This window comes from Chiloscyllium plagiosum, unplaced genomic scaffold (assembly GCF_037043375.1).
Source record: "Chiloscyllium plagiosum isolate Xiang-an unplaced genomic scaffold, Cpla_swu_hap1 HiC_scaffold_26, whole genome shotgun sequence".
NCBI classification, from domain to species: Eukaryota; Metazoa; Chordata; class Chondrichthyes; order Orectolobiformes; family Hemiscylliidae; genus Chiloscyllium; species Chiloscyllium plagiosum.
Genome location: NW_028270164.1, coordinates 43,137,577 through 43,152,569, shown reverse-complemented (window position 1 = coordinate 43,152,569; position 14,993 = coordinate 43,137,577).

Below are 14,993 nucleotides of genomic sequence, written 5' to 3'. Positions count from 1 at the left end.
GTTGTGGTTCTGAACAGGTTAATTTTCATGTTACGTTGGCTAAGCCCATTCTATTGAAGTCACAGCATTGGAAATTCCACAAGTGATGAGATGTTTTTGGTAAGTATTCACCTCTTCAAAGTCATTGCCACTAACTTCTCCATCACTCAGAGGACAATGTTAGATTTACGAGGACCAATGGCATGCTGCCATCCACCTTTGGCAGCAGTTGATTCATTAACATGTTCACTCCGCATGTATCGCATATAAGTGAAGATAAAATTGCAAATTAAGTTTAGCTGCAGTTTGCAAATGCTTGCTTCATGTTTTTGTTCCCGTAATGTCATAGTGTCCAACAGCCATGGACACTCTCGCTTGTCAAAGTTGGCTCTGCCCATTCAGGGCATTGTCCTAACCACTTTCCAGTTGCTTCTCCCAGCTAGAAAATGACAAAGGATGGCAGGAAATGCAGCTCATGGTGGGCACCATCGGCACTGGGCCCTGCCTGGTAGTCATGGTTCACCCCATCTCCCTGGCCCAAGTCTCCATGTCCCCTTTTAACTTGCTCTACCCCAACTGCCCATTTCCACCCATCACCCTTTTATGGAGACCCACCCAATCAAAGTTCATCTCTAATTGTCCTCTCTGACCCCTGAACCTTGACATTACAACTCAAGTTGTCCACCCTGCTTCTCTATGCCTGTCCTGTGGAGGCTACAGTGGTGGCCACTGCCAGAAACCCCCTTCCATAGCCTACAATGGCCTTCGATGATGTCCCGCCTCCCCCATAGGCTGTTAACCCCATCCCCTCATCACCATCCACGTCCCCACCTCAACAAAGGCCTCTGCTTCCATCCCCAGCCTTGACCGTCCCAAACCTTTTAGCAGAAATCCCCTGCTGTCCCTATAGGCCCTCCCTGCACCCTCCTTAAAGATTGACAGACAAACCTCCAGGATTGTTTTCACTCCTTACCTCTCACTGAGTTGAATAAGTCAAGATATGACTAACCAGAAATCTGACCTCTGTCAGTGCAGCTCCCTGAGTGACGATAAATGATTGCCCTGACTGCTACTGTTGGTCTGTTGTCTTCTCCTCAGACTAACCCCCTGAGCATGAGTAATCAAAGCAGACAACTGACTGTGGCCAAGCCCCTGACTGTGAGTGGACAATGTCTGTGACTGACAGTACTGAGACTCTTTAGCAACAGCTTCCTCACTTAACTGGATTGAGGACTATCTCCCACCCAGTTTCTGACATGGCCATTTGGTTGATGACACATGCAGTGTGTTCGCTGTGCAGGCAGCTGGCACATGCTGTAGGTGTTAAACAGAGCACTACCAACACTATATACCTCTATCAACCTGACCCCCTCCGTACACAAATCCCTACTGTCAAGCAGCTTGTCTATATATCTGCACAAAGCAGCACATTAATACAGCTGATACAGCTCTGGCTAATAGGCACAGCAACTCCTGGGTGTTGTGAGAATACAGGTAGGTACTAAATGAATGATCACTAAGTGAGGAAGTGATAGCCCTGAGCTGCAACCTATTCCAGTCTGTGAGTTTATCTCTGCCGTGGGCATTCAATGCCGGTTGCTGGTACACCCTACAATGTAGGTCTGTCCTTCCTATGTCTGTCCTGCCAATGTACTAGACAATGGCCATGAAGGATTGTTAAATGTCGGATGCCAATGTCTGTGAATACAGAGCACAGGTGACCGGTGCCTATGAATTGGGGCCTGAGTTGCAGTTTGATGGTGAGCAATATGAAAACTGGAGAGACATGAAGTGAAATGGGAAAAGTAATAACACTTCCTAACAGATTCAGGGTGTGTGAATGGTTGTACAGAATACAAGACTGAGTTTCAGGAGGTGACAATTCTTAAGAAACATCATTACCTCAAAATTAAAAGCTAAGACTGAAGATGAGAAAGTTAATAGACCATTATGTTCAGTAGATTTGATTTCAGATTGTTATTAACAGGTAAAACATCAAAGAAAGAATACCTTGAAATGTAAATTGCTGGAAAACCTCAGCAGGTCTTGCAGCATCTGTGGAGAGAAATCAGAGTTAGCATTTCAGGTCCGATGACTCTTCTTCAGAATTGCACTTTTGAAGATGTCCTAAAGGCTTTTGATAATTACTTCAATTTAAGAAAATTCTTGAACAAGCAAGATTTAACAGATGAGTTCAGCATCCAGGAGAATCCATAGACAGTTTCATTAATTACCTCTACAGATTAATGGAACACTGTGAAAATGAAGCTTTGAAATCAGAATTCATACAAGACAAAACTATGCTTGGATCTTTTGATGAAATTTCGTCAGACTATTCACAATACAAGAACGATTGAACTTTAGGGAAAGCGATTCAGAGCATACTGGAAGCAGGAGTCGGAGTGATTCATCGACAGACCATGACAGGAAGTGACTGACACTACCTTAAGAGGGCAACAAAATTTATTAATTTTTTCAGGTAAGGACACTCTTATGAGGGACATGAGAAGTCTACATGGGGAATAAGCCAAACATGTAGTATTAAAAACAAACATTGTCGGTGCTTTGGGGCAACAAGGCCAACAGGCACAATCTCAAGTCATCATTAAGGAGGACTAGATTTGCAAAACTATAGGTCACTTCTAGAAAATGTGCAGAAGTAAGACACAGTAAAATACTGGCAATCACAATTTGTATAGAGGTCTGTACAATAAAACCAATGACCATTCAAAATTAAACCTGCAATTCACAAGATATTTCCACTGGAGAAGGCATCAGATGTTTTCCCAGATGAATTAACTAATACAGCTGAAGCAGAAGAGACACAGCTTATCTAAGCCAATATACAGTCTGTAGACTTTGGTTTGATGCAGGAGTAAATTTTATAAACCATCAGACTGGTTACCAAGACCAAAGAGGCAGAAATTACATCCGATAGAGATAAACAACAGGTGGAATAACTGCCAGAAACATAGGAATGCGATAAGTGTCTTGATGAAAGGTTCCGACCTGAAACATCGATTCCCCTTCTTCTTTGATGTTGCCTGTCCTGCTGTGCTTAAGACCATAAGACCATAAGACATAGGAGCGGAAGTAAGGCCATTCGGCCCATCGAGTCCACTCCGCCATTCAATCATGGCTGATGGGCATTTTAACTCCACTTACCTGTATTCTCCCCGTAGCCCTTAATTCCTTGTGACATCAAAAATTTATCAATTTCTGCCTTGAAGACATTTAGCATCCCAGCCTCCACTGCACTCTGTGGCAATGAATTCCACAGGCCCACCACTCTCTGTCTGAAGAAACGTCTCTGCATTTCTGTTCTGAATTTACCCCCTCTAATTCTAAGGCTGTGTCCACGGGTCCTAGTCTCCTCACCTAACGGAAACAATTTCCTAGCGTCCACCCTCTCCAAGCCATGTGTTATCTTGTAAGTTTCTATTAGATCTCCCCTTAATCTTCTAAACTCCAATGAATACAATCCCAGGATCCTCAGCTGTTCCTCATATGTTAGACCTACCATTCCAGGGATCATCCATGTGAATCTCCGCTGGATACGCTCCTGTGCCAGTATGTCCTTCCTGAGGTGTGGGGACCAAAACTGGACACAGTACTCCAAATAGGGCCTAACCAGAGCTTTATAAAGTCTCAGTAGCACAACAGTGCTTTTATATTCCAACCCTCTTGAGATAATTGACAACATTGCATTCGCTTTCTTAATCACGGACTCAACCTGCATGTTTACCTTTAGAGAATCCTCAACTAGCACTCCCAGATCCCTCTGTACTTTGGCTTTACGAATGTTCTCACCGTTTAGAAAGTAGTCCATGCTTGTATTCTTTTTTCCAAAGTGCAAGACCTCGCATTTGCTCACATTGAATTCCATCAGCCATTTCCTGGACCACTCTTCCAAACTGTCTAGATCCTTCTGCAGTCTCCCCACTTACTCAGTATTACCTGCCTGTCCACCTAACTTTGTATCATCGGCAAACTTCGCTAGAATGCCCCCAGTCCCTTCATCCAGATCATTAATATATAATGTGAACAGCTGCGGCCCCAACACTGAACCCTGTGGGACACCGCTTGTCACTGGCTGCCATTCCGAAAAAGAACCTTTTATCCCAACTCTCTGCTTTCTGTCAGACAGCCAATCCTCAATCCATACCAGTAGCTCACCTCGAACACCATGGGCCCTCACCTTGCTCAGCAGCCTCCCGTGTGGCACCTTATCAAAGGCCTTTTGGAAGTCTAGGTAGACTACATCCACTGGGTTTCCCAGGTCTAATCTACTTGTCACCTCTTCAAAGAATTCCAACAGGTTTGTCAGGCACGACGTCCCCTTACTAAATCCATGTTGACTTGTTCTAATCCGACCCTGCTCTTCCAAGAATTTAGAAACCTCATCCTTAATGATGGATTCTAGAATTTTACCAACAACCGAGGTTAGGCTAATTGGCCTATAATTTTCCATCTTTTGCCTTGATCCTTTCTTGAACAAGGGGGTTACAACAGCGATCTTCCAATCATCCGGGACTTTCCCTGACTCCAGTGACTTTTGAAAGATCTCAGCCAACGCCTCCGCTATTTCCTCAGCCACCTCCCTCAGAACTCTAGGATGTAACCCATCAGGGCCAGGAGATTTATCAATTTTAAGACCTTTTAGCTTTTCTAGCACTTTCTCTTTTGTAATGGCAACCATACTCAACTCAGCCCCCTGACTCCCTTTAATTGTTGGGATATTACTCATGTCTTCCACTGTGAAGACTGACGCAAAGTACTTATTAAGTTCTCCTGCTATTTCCTTATCTCCCATCACTAGGCTTCCAGCATCAGTTTGAAGTGGCCCAATGTCTACTCTTGTCCAGCTCCACTCTTTATCCACTCTGACTCTTCAGCATCTGAAATTCTTACTATCTCCAGAATGCTATACGTTACACACATGTTGAAAATGTGAATGATGCTCATGTTACTGCCAGTTCTGGAGCAAGGTTCCCCAATTTATTACAGTTCCAGATGAGATATCTCAAATTGTTAAGGTCCCAGGTGAGGATGATCTGGTTTCCCTTCATTCAACTGTATCCTCAGTTAGTCAGAACAAAGTTAATTTAAAAATGGGTCCCTTCCCATGTTGATATCCTTCTCCCATACCCAAAAGAACTAATGGTTTCAAAGCAGATGGTTTTCTTGAGTTAGCAAAGAGTTTATTAACTACTAAACACAAGAAACATTAGTAACACAACAAATACACACAATAAAAATAATTAGAGAGTCCAAAATGATAAACATTAGCTGTACTACACCAGAAATACATTCAAGGTCTCACTGCATTTCTATTTACCACTGTACAAAAATAAGAAAATTGAATTCTTGTCTGATATTGAGCACCAGCGCAACTGGTGTTTTCAGAAAAATATTCGCGTAATAAAATATAAACAGGGGATTTAGAATCTCCTAAGTTTAGGGGACTGACTCTGAGCTGGCTGGCCATAACCAGTATACTTTGCACAATGTAAGTGAGGACTGCAGATGCTGGAGATCAGAGTCAAAAAGTGTGGGCTGGAAAAGCGCAGCTGGTCAGACAGCATCCGAGGAGCAGGAGAGTCGACGTTTTGAGCATAAGCTTTTCATCAGTTTCCTCCCACAGTCCAAAGATGTGCAGGTCAGGTGGATTGGCCATGCTAAATTACCCGTAGCGTTAGATGCATTAGTCAGAGGGAAGTGGGTTACTCTTCGGAGAGTCAGTGTGGACTTGTTGGGCCAAATGGCCTGTTTCCATACTGTAGGGAATCTAATCTAATCTAATCAGGAATGATGAAGAGCGTCTGCTCAAAGCATCAACTATCCTGTTCCTCGGATGCTGCCTGACTGGCTCTGCTTTTCCAGCGCCACACTTTTTGACAAGTAAATAAAGAGTAACTTGATGACGGGATTTCGGCCCTTGTGCAGATATTTCAGTGACTATGGGAAAGTACTTTGATTTTAAACTTGACAACACACAAATGCTCAAACCCAGCTGGTGCACACTAAAATGTTTAGTGCCAATAGTATGCTCCAGCAGACGTGAAACTTACTTTCTAACCCCTGTTCTTCAAAGGGAAAAATATAAAATGTGTCTGCGGTTTGGGACATAATCCACGGAGGCTGACTTGCTATTGAGAGTAATGTTACCATCCATTCATTATCTACGGAGTCAGAAGATATCACAGTTCAGTCGATTTTGACTTGTCTCTTCTCCCTTTGCTGGGGCTTGTATTTGAAATCCTCTTTGCAACTTTAGGTGTGACATTCCTCTCTACCCAGACAGCCACTCATTGTACATCAACATTTTGGAATTATGATTTAAAAGTCCATAGTACTTCAAGGTTCTGATCTGTGGTCATTAACTTCACACTCAACTGACTTCACTTTTAAGCTTGCGAGGACTTCTCAATCCCAATGACATCAGAAAAGTTAAAGAAAATCAATAACTTCCCAGAGAACAACTTGACCATAAATAAAATAGGCTGACTAAACAATTCATATGACATAGTAAAGGCCCTTTGGCCCATCACATCTGCACTGACATAACTACCACTTAAAGCATGCTAATCGCAATTTCCATGAATGTTATGATATTTGAAATACTCATTCAAATTATTTTTTAAAGGTTGTTAGGTTTCCAGCCTCCACTACCTCCATAGGCAGTACTATCCAGATTCCTACCATCCACTAAGTGAGAAAAGTATTTTTTTCCCAAATCCCCCTTTCAAGAAAGGGTTAGCAATATTTTCAGGACATTATGCAGGATGACAATGTAACATGCGTTTTGTGGGTATGCCTAACGTCCAGTTAAAGGGAGAAATGTAAATACATTTGAGGAGAAACAAAATGAGCGTTTGAGGGAGAAAGTGAATATACAGTTGTAATGGCAGATTTAACTGCATTTGTTAAGGGCAAGTCATGTTTAACTAATTTTAAAAAAATCACTGAGCTTCCTAGACTCCTCGTGGAATCCAAAGAGAAGAAAGAATAAAGCAACAAAAACAGAAATTTCTGGAAAAGAGCAGCAGGTCTGGCAACATCTGTGAAGATAAATCAAAGTTAACATTTCAGGTCCAGTGAACATTTCTCAGAATGGACCCGACACATTAACTTTGATTTCTCTCCACAGGTGCTGCCAGACTTGCTGAGCTTTTCCAGCAATTTCTGGTCTTGTTTCTGATTTACAACATCCACAGTTCTTTCTGTTTTTATTAAAGAATCAAGTATGTGGGCCTAAGAGATATAATATTACTGAAGTCACAGGTTCCACATGACTAGTGGAAATATTCAATCATTTGTCTTCTAAAACAGAACAGTCAATGTCAGTGACAGAGGTGGTGCTGAGTGAGCATCAATCTTCCAGTAACATTGAGAATATGAAAAGTTTATCCCAGTGGACAAGGTCAGACTAGGGTCCAACGTCCATAAGCAACATACCTATCATTCATCCAAGTCCAAAGAGAATGCAATCTGTAAAAAGTGTGAAATACCCAGACTGGATGCACTGTGAAGGGGGAGTGGAGGGATGAGGTGGGGGGCATGGTTCAGGTGGGATAATAGTACATTCTCCCCACTTGTATACATGCTTGTGTAATGTGTTAAATGTGACAGAAATACCAGGGAGGGGAGATGCTGGATAAGGTCACGGTCCTGAAGAGTTAATGTTCACTCCAAACATTTTACTGATGTTACACACAGCCCGTGACTGGAAACTAAGAGTTTTACTCTAGCATTTGGACGGAGTGGGTATATCTATAAATTAGATTACACCACAGTATGGAAACAGGCCCTTCGGCCCAACAAGTCCACACCGACCCGCCGAAGCGAAACCCACCCACACCCCCACACTTACCCCTTACCTAACACTACGGGCAATTTAGCATGGCCAATTCACCTGACCCTGCACATCTTTTGGACTGTGGGAGGAAACCGGAGCACCCGGAGGAAACCCACGCAGACACGGGGAGAACGTGCAAACTCCACACAGTCAGTCGCCTGAGGCGGGAATTGAACCCGGGTCTCAGGCGCTGTGAGGCAGCAGTGCTAACCACTGTGCCACCGTGCCGCCCATATATCCATATCCCTATGATCCCAGTAATTACACCTGAACACATCTATTACTCATCACTAAAACAAAGGAGGATTGGTGGCAGTGAACTATCTCAAACAGTGCTTCACCAGTGCTACATACTGATGGAGGTTTTATGTCAGCCACAGAATTTGGAATTGTATCCTCTCCAGCAACATTGAGGTTCAGTAATGTACAGTCAGGGACAGTCAGGGACCTGGAACTGACCTCCAGAATCTTCCTCCAGTCTCAAACATAGTGTTACTTTTTATTTCCTTGAACTCACAAAACTGTTGTATAGCACTTTATGCAATACCTTATTTGGAAGTCTATGTACATCAAATCAATTGCATTATCCTCATCAGCCCTCTATGTTATTTTAAAATTATTAAATATGACTTGCTCTTAACAAGTCCATTTAAATCTGCCATCACAAATATCTATTCACTTCTTCCTCAAATGTTCATCTTATTTTCCTTCAAATATATTTGCATTTCTCCATTAAACTGGACGTTAGACACACCCACAAAGTGCATGTTACCTTGTCATATTGCATAAAGTCCTGAAAGTATTGCTAACCCTTTCTGGGAGGGGATAGGATGATAACTGATTCACTATCAAGGTGCTGGTGCAATGAACGGTCACTAAATAACCTGCTTCCCTGCTTTAATTTGTAGATAATTCTGCATTAACACAGGTATTAGCGTGAGCAAACCCTGACAGCGGTAGGGGTGTAGGGGTAGCATTCTCTTCTGAGTTGAAAGACTGTGAGTTTAATTATTCCTTGCTGAGGGAAGAGTTTTTCTCTCTGAATTCTGGGTTGATGTCCAGTGGGACACTTGTATCTGATTGGAGAGGAGAAATGCCCCATCTTCCATCACATCTAACCAGCCCTCCTGGGAAAGAGCTGTGAGTCAAACTGTTAACTAGTCCACATATAGCAGTATTCATTATTATAGCAGCCATCCAGAGCTGTGGAAGAAATGGTTTCCCTCTCGTGCTGTCGGCTTGGAAGAGCATTATAATTTGAATTGGGTTATTATTTTCGAGGAATTTGATACCAGTATGTTAAACCATTCAAACCAGCAAACCCCACACCACTAAAGTTAATATATGTGTTTATATTCATAGTGTTACCCCTGGTTGGAAGCATTGGGAAGCCTGCCAAGTATATCTGTAAATAGTTGAACAATTAACATTCAGTTTTTACAGCATTCTTTCTGATAGCCTACTCTTGACGCTCACGACTTCTTTCATTAGTGCCAGAAGCCCAACAAACCAATCCACGATGCAGGCAGGAGAATTTAATCTCAATGTTCCACTATTATCATTAAACTAGGCTTAAGAAAGAACAAATGCTGCTCATAACAGATCTCTGTCTTGTACTGTACAGGGATAGGGTGTTGTACGTATGCTCAATAGGTCTATACTTAGATCCAAGATCAGCTCAGCAAACAAGTGCTGTGATGCAATACATTGGACTGCAATACCCAATCAAAACAAGAATGGGGTGTTAACACAAACGTCACTCTCATAACAAAAACTACCCTGAAAGTCATCCATCTTGGACAGAATCAGATCACCACAGGACCAAATGATTTCAGTGGACAATCTGCACTTTCCAATGGTTCTCAGGAATTAGGGGCTGGATTATATGCTGAGGATGGTTTCCCCACATCCTGGCATAAACGATGGAAGTGGGTGAGCTTCAATTTGTTGGTTTTTGGCCTTTTAATTGGTTTGAGGCAGGACTTCTGGCCACCTCCAGGAGGATGTTTCTCCTGGAGAGTAGTTACTGACAAATCAGAAGCCACCTCTTGTCATTCAATGGTGTTGCCATCACGTAATCCCCCACTATCAACTTCCTGGGGGTTGCCATTGACCAGACATTCAACTAGACCCGTCTTATAAAGATTCCTGAAGAAGGGCCTGTGCCCGAAACGTCGAATCTCCTGTTCCCTGGATGCTGCCTGACCTGCTGTGCTGTTCCAGCAATAAAGTTTCAACTTTGATCTCCAGCATCTGCAGACCTCACTTTCTCCCCGTCTTATAAAGACAATGGTTTCAAGCGCAGATCAGTGTCTAAGAAAATTGCAGTGAGTAACCTATCTCCTGACTCCCAAAGCCTGTCCCCAGCAACACTCAAGATGCTTGACACCATCCAGGACAAAGCAGCCCACCTGATTGGCACAACATCCACAAGCATTCTCTCTCCCCCAACACCCTCACACCTCCCCCTTCCCCCCAACCCCTGACGCTCATTAACAGCACTGTGTACTATCTACAAGATGCACTACAGAAATTCACCAAAGATCTTTAGATACGACCTTCCAAACCCATGACCTCCTCCACCTGGAAGAACAAAGGCAGTAGATACATTGGAACACCAATCACTACAAGTTCCTTCCAAAATATTCACCACCCTTGCTTGGAAATATATTGATGTTCCTTCATTGTTGCTGAGTCAAAATCGTGGAATTCTTGCCTTCTGGGCATTGTGGCCCTATCTACAGAAAATAGACTGCAGCTGTTCAAGAAGGTAGCTCACCACCACCTTCTCAAGGGCAATGAGGAATGGGCAATAAATGCTTGCTGAGCCAGCGACGCCCACATCCTACAAGTGAATACAAAAAATGTAGGCTTTCTTTACCAATTTACGTGCATCAATTGAGCAATAGGTAGGTGACACACTCAATGTCCCCCATTGTTCTGCCACACAGCAATGTGTAATAGAGTGGGCAGGACAGAAATAGGCATGCTTTCCATGGGCATTGCCTAAATTTCGATACCATTCGCCTTTGCCCCTGCTTGTGAGTAGTCAGTAGCAGCAAGGCCAACTCCCACCTCAGAATCCCAAATAGGAAAGAAGGAAAATCTTTGGCAAAGGTTTAAGAGCAGGTCATATTGCCCTCCTTATCTGCTTTAATTGTATACATCATTATAACGAAGCACGTATTTCACTCGTTTGACCTTGGCAATCTCACTTATTTTTCTTCACCCTCCTCTCCTGAAGCCATTGACACATGCTGAGACTTAGCTCCCTGAGGTTTGTTGAAATAATTCCCATGTAAATCTCAGTGCTGGCTATCGCATCTCAGGGGCATTAAAAATCGATTCCTCCTCATTCTTGAGCAAATTTACAATCAATCACAGGGGATTTTAGAAGTGTATTTACTGTTGTAATGCCCAAATCCTGATAGTCAAATTATATCCAGCTAGCCCACAAACAAAACATGATGATCACCACATAATCCATTGATTGGTTGAGAGAATAATATTGAGCAAGACATTCTCATTGAAATAGTAGCACAGAATGTTCCACATCAATCTGAGATACCAACAGGACGTTAGTTTAATCTCAAAGATGCACCTCCAACAGTGCAATGTTGCCTTGGTACTGCACTGGAGCTTCAGCCTAGTTATTTTGTGCTCAAGACTCTGAAGTGGGACTTGAACAAACAAGCTTTTGAGATGAAGGTGCTAGTTCTAAGCTGTAGCCGACAATGACTCCATTATGGGAGATCTAATGCGCTCTCTGGCAACAAATCTATGTCAGGAGACCAGTGATGAATTACTAACCCAACAAGCTCCAAGAAAGATAAAGGATTTCTCACCAACCTAGGTCCTAAACAAAGCGTCCTCATTGCAACACCAATTTCTTCCTACAGAGTATGATTGAGATCCACACAGTAGAGCAATCTGAGGAACTCTGAGTAGCTTTTCTAGTGAATGATTTATTTATAAAGCACAGAACATGTATTGGTTCGCTGCTTTGCTTTATGTTATGGGTGTGATTGTTACCTTTTGTTGGCTGCAGTACTGTTATATCAGAGTCTGAACAAAAAAGTGCAGAAATAATAATTCACAAGTGTAAAGTATAACTCAAATACATAACGATCATTAGCAGTGCACAGTGTCCTTGGAGGTATTAAAGAGGCATTCAAGATTCTAACAGTGACTGCATGGCTGTAGGAGAAGCAGAATGAGCTCAATTTTCCCTGTAGTCAGGTGCAGCTGCTGAAAATAATCAAGCTCCCTGACTCGGAGCAACATGTCTACATTGGAAACAGTGTCTGCAGTATAGAGGAATGCATCATACGTGAAGCACTTAGAAATATTTCTGAAAACTGTAATAGGACGTAATAAAAGTTTTTGAGATCCCCAACTGTGACTAGTTTGGATGAAATAAAAACAGAAAATGCCGGAAATGCTCAGGAGGTCTGGCAGCATCTAAAGAGCCAGAAATGGAAGTAATGCTCAAGATCAATGATCTTTCATCAGAGCTGGGAAATGGTGGAGATGCTACAGGCTTTAAGCAAGTACTGGGGCAGGAAAATGAAGGGTGAGGGAAAGAATAAAAGGATCAGGTGAGAAGCACGAGAGATGAAATGAAGAGTTGATAATGCAAGACAAAAATGGATGGTAATCAGGCAAGTAAAAGAACAAAAATATGGGCCTAAAGAAGGTAAGGTCCTAGGGAGTGTTGCTGAACAAAGAGACCTTAGAATGCAGGTTCATAGTTCCTTGGAAACGGATTTGCAGGTAGATAGGGTGGCAAAGAAGGCGTTTGATACACTTGTCATTATTGGTCAGAGCACTGAGTAGAAGAGTTGGGAGGTCATGTTGCGGCTGTACAGGGCCACTTTTGGAGAATTGCATTCAATTCTGGTCTCTCTGCTATAGAAAAGATATTGTGAAACTTAAAAGGCTTTAGAACAAATTTACAAGAATGTTGCCAGGTTGGAAGGCTTCAGCTAAAGGGAGAGGTTGAATAGGCTAAGGCTGATTTCCCTGGAGTGTTGGAAGCTGAGGGGCACCCTTATAGAGGTTTATAAAATCATGAGGGGCATGGATAAGGTAAATAGACAAGGTCTTTTCCCTGGAGTGGGGGAGTCTAATACTAGAGAGCATAGGTTTAAGGTGAGAGGGGAGAGATATAAAAGTGACCTAAAGGGCAACGTTTTCATACAGATGGTAGCGCGTGTATGGAATGAGCTGCCAGACGAAGTGTTGAAGACTGGTACAATTACAACATTTAAAAGGCATCAGGATGAATATATGAATAGGAAGAATTTAAAGGGATATGGGCCAAATGCTAGCAAATGGGACTAGGTTCCTTTCGGATATCTGGTCAGCATCGGTGAGTTAGACTGAAGACACTGTGTCTGTGCTTATGACTCTAAATTGTAAACAGGTATAGCAGGATCATTATCAATATCTGCTGAGTGAAGTGCGGGTAGTGATTATAATCTGTAATTGTTGAACTTAAGTTTGCATCTGGGAGGCTGTAAAATGTCTAATTGAAAGAAGCTGCTGTTCCTCAAGTTCACACTGAGTTTCATTGAGCAGTGTGTGAGGCCAAGGATAGTCAGGTCAATGTTGGAGTGGGGCAGATTTAAAATAACAATGTTACAACCAAGCCAGAGTCACGTTCCCCAAGTTATTACAGTTCCAAATAAATTACCCCAAACTGTCAAGCTTCTAATGAAGAAGGATAAACTGAATTCCCTTCATTATTAAACCATTCTCTCAATTAATCGCAACAAAGTTAATTGACAAAGGATCAGCACTATTGTGGGTTACTTTAACCCAGACCAAATATGTTTATGCTTTAAAAGGAGTCAATTTAATCTTTCTTGAGTTAGCAAAAGAATGAGTTTGTTAGTTACTGAATGTGCAAAGAAGTAAAACGCAACACGCAGCTTGGGAATAAGACCTGAGTCCAAAAAAATGTAAAGTTAGAAAAAGATTACAAGTCAGTCTCAGAATCATGTGTGAAGCATAGATGGAAGAACATTGCACTCGTTACAATGGCTGTTACCATTGGTGTTGATGTTGATAGTTGAACAGTTGATTTTGAGATTCTTGGCTTTGAATGCTGATTGAAATTCTCTTGTCCTAATTGCTTTCAACAGTGGCTGGCTGATAGTACTACAATAAGTGTTTTCCCTTTCTCCACCTGCGTTGCTGGCGTGTTTAATAGCTGTTCTCAAACCTGTGGCCCTTACAGCACATCAGTCCATGCACATCATGATGTCAGGCCACTAACACACAGAGAAGGTTTAAAACTTGTTTTTAATCCTGTCCTCATTCACGTTCATAATCTGAGATACTCACAGGAATTACAGTCCGGTTTCTAGTACATTTTCCCCTTTGAAGCCTTTTTGATGCTTGAACATGTGACATTCCAGAGGATTTACATTCAGTTATTTTGACAGTATCAATCCTCTTTTAAAAAATAAAACTTGGAATAGGAAATCTAGGGTTATGAACTATGGTCATCACATAGTTGACCAGAGGCCTGAGTAGAAGTTGCTTATTCCACGTTTGGTGGATTTATAATAAATATTAGAAGATAGTTCATTACCAGTAACCGTGTGAAGCTGAGAGAAGGATATTGGAAACAAAGCTGACATGGTTGTCCGGCCAACAATGCAGTGGCGCAATAGGTGAGGAAGGGGTTTGGTGTGGCACTGGCATAAAGTATGTTCCATTTCTCCCACAAAAGTGCAGGCATTACTAGACCAATATAGAATCTTATAGAAATACCTTTGAACAAAGTGAGTGAAGTCAAAGGAGACGTTGTTCAATGTGTGAAAATAGTGATTGATGAAGACTAGTTGGCCTCTGTTGCTGAGGCACTGATACTGTCCAGGTGGAAAAGGGAGATGTAAAGAATCTAGATATCTATGGAAAAGAGGAAATATGCAGGACCAGGAATCAGGGAACTCTTAAAATGACAAAAGGAATCAGATGACCTTTGGTTGTAAATGGGAAGAGACTGAACAAAATAAAATTGAGTATGAAATAGATAAGCTCCATTGGACAGAATAGCCTGAAATAATGGATCTCTGTTCTCTCCAATCCTCACAATTAAGTTCCCCAGTGTCCCTCCCAAAGCATCCACCCCTGATAACCTCCTTTT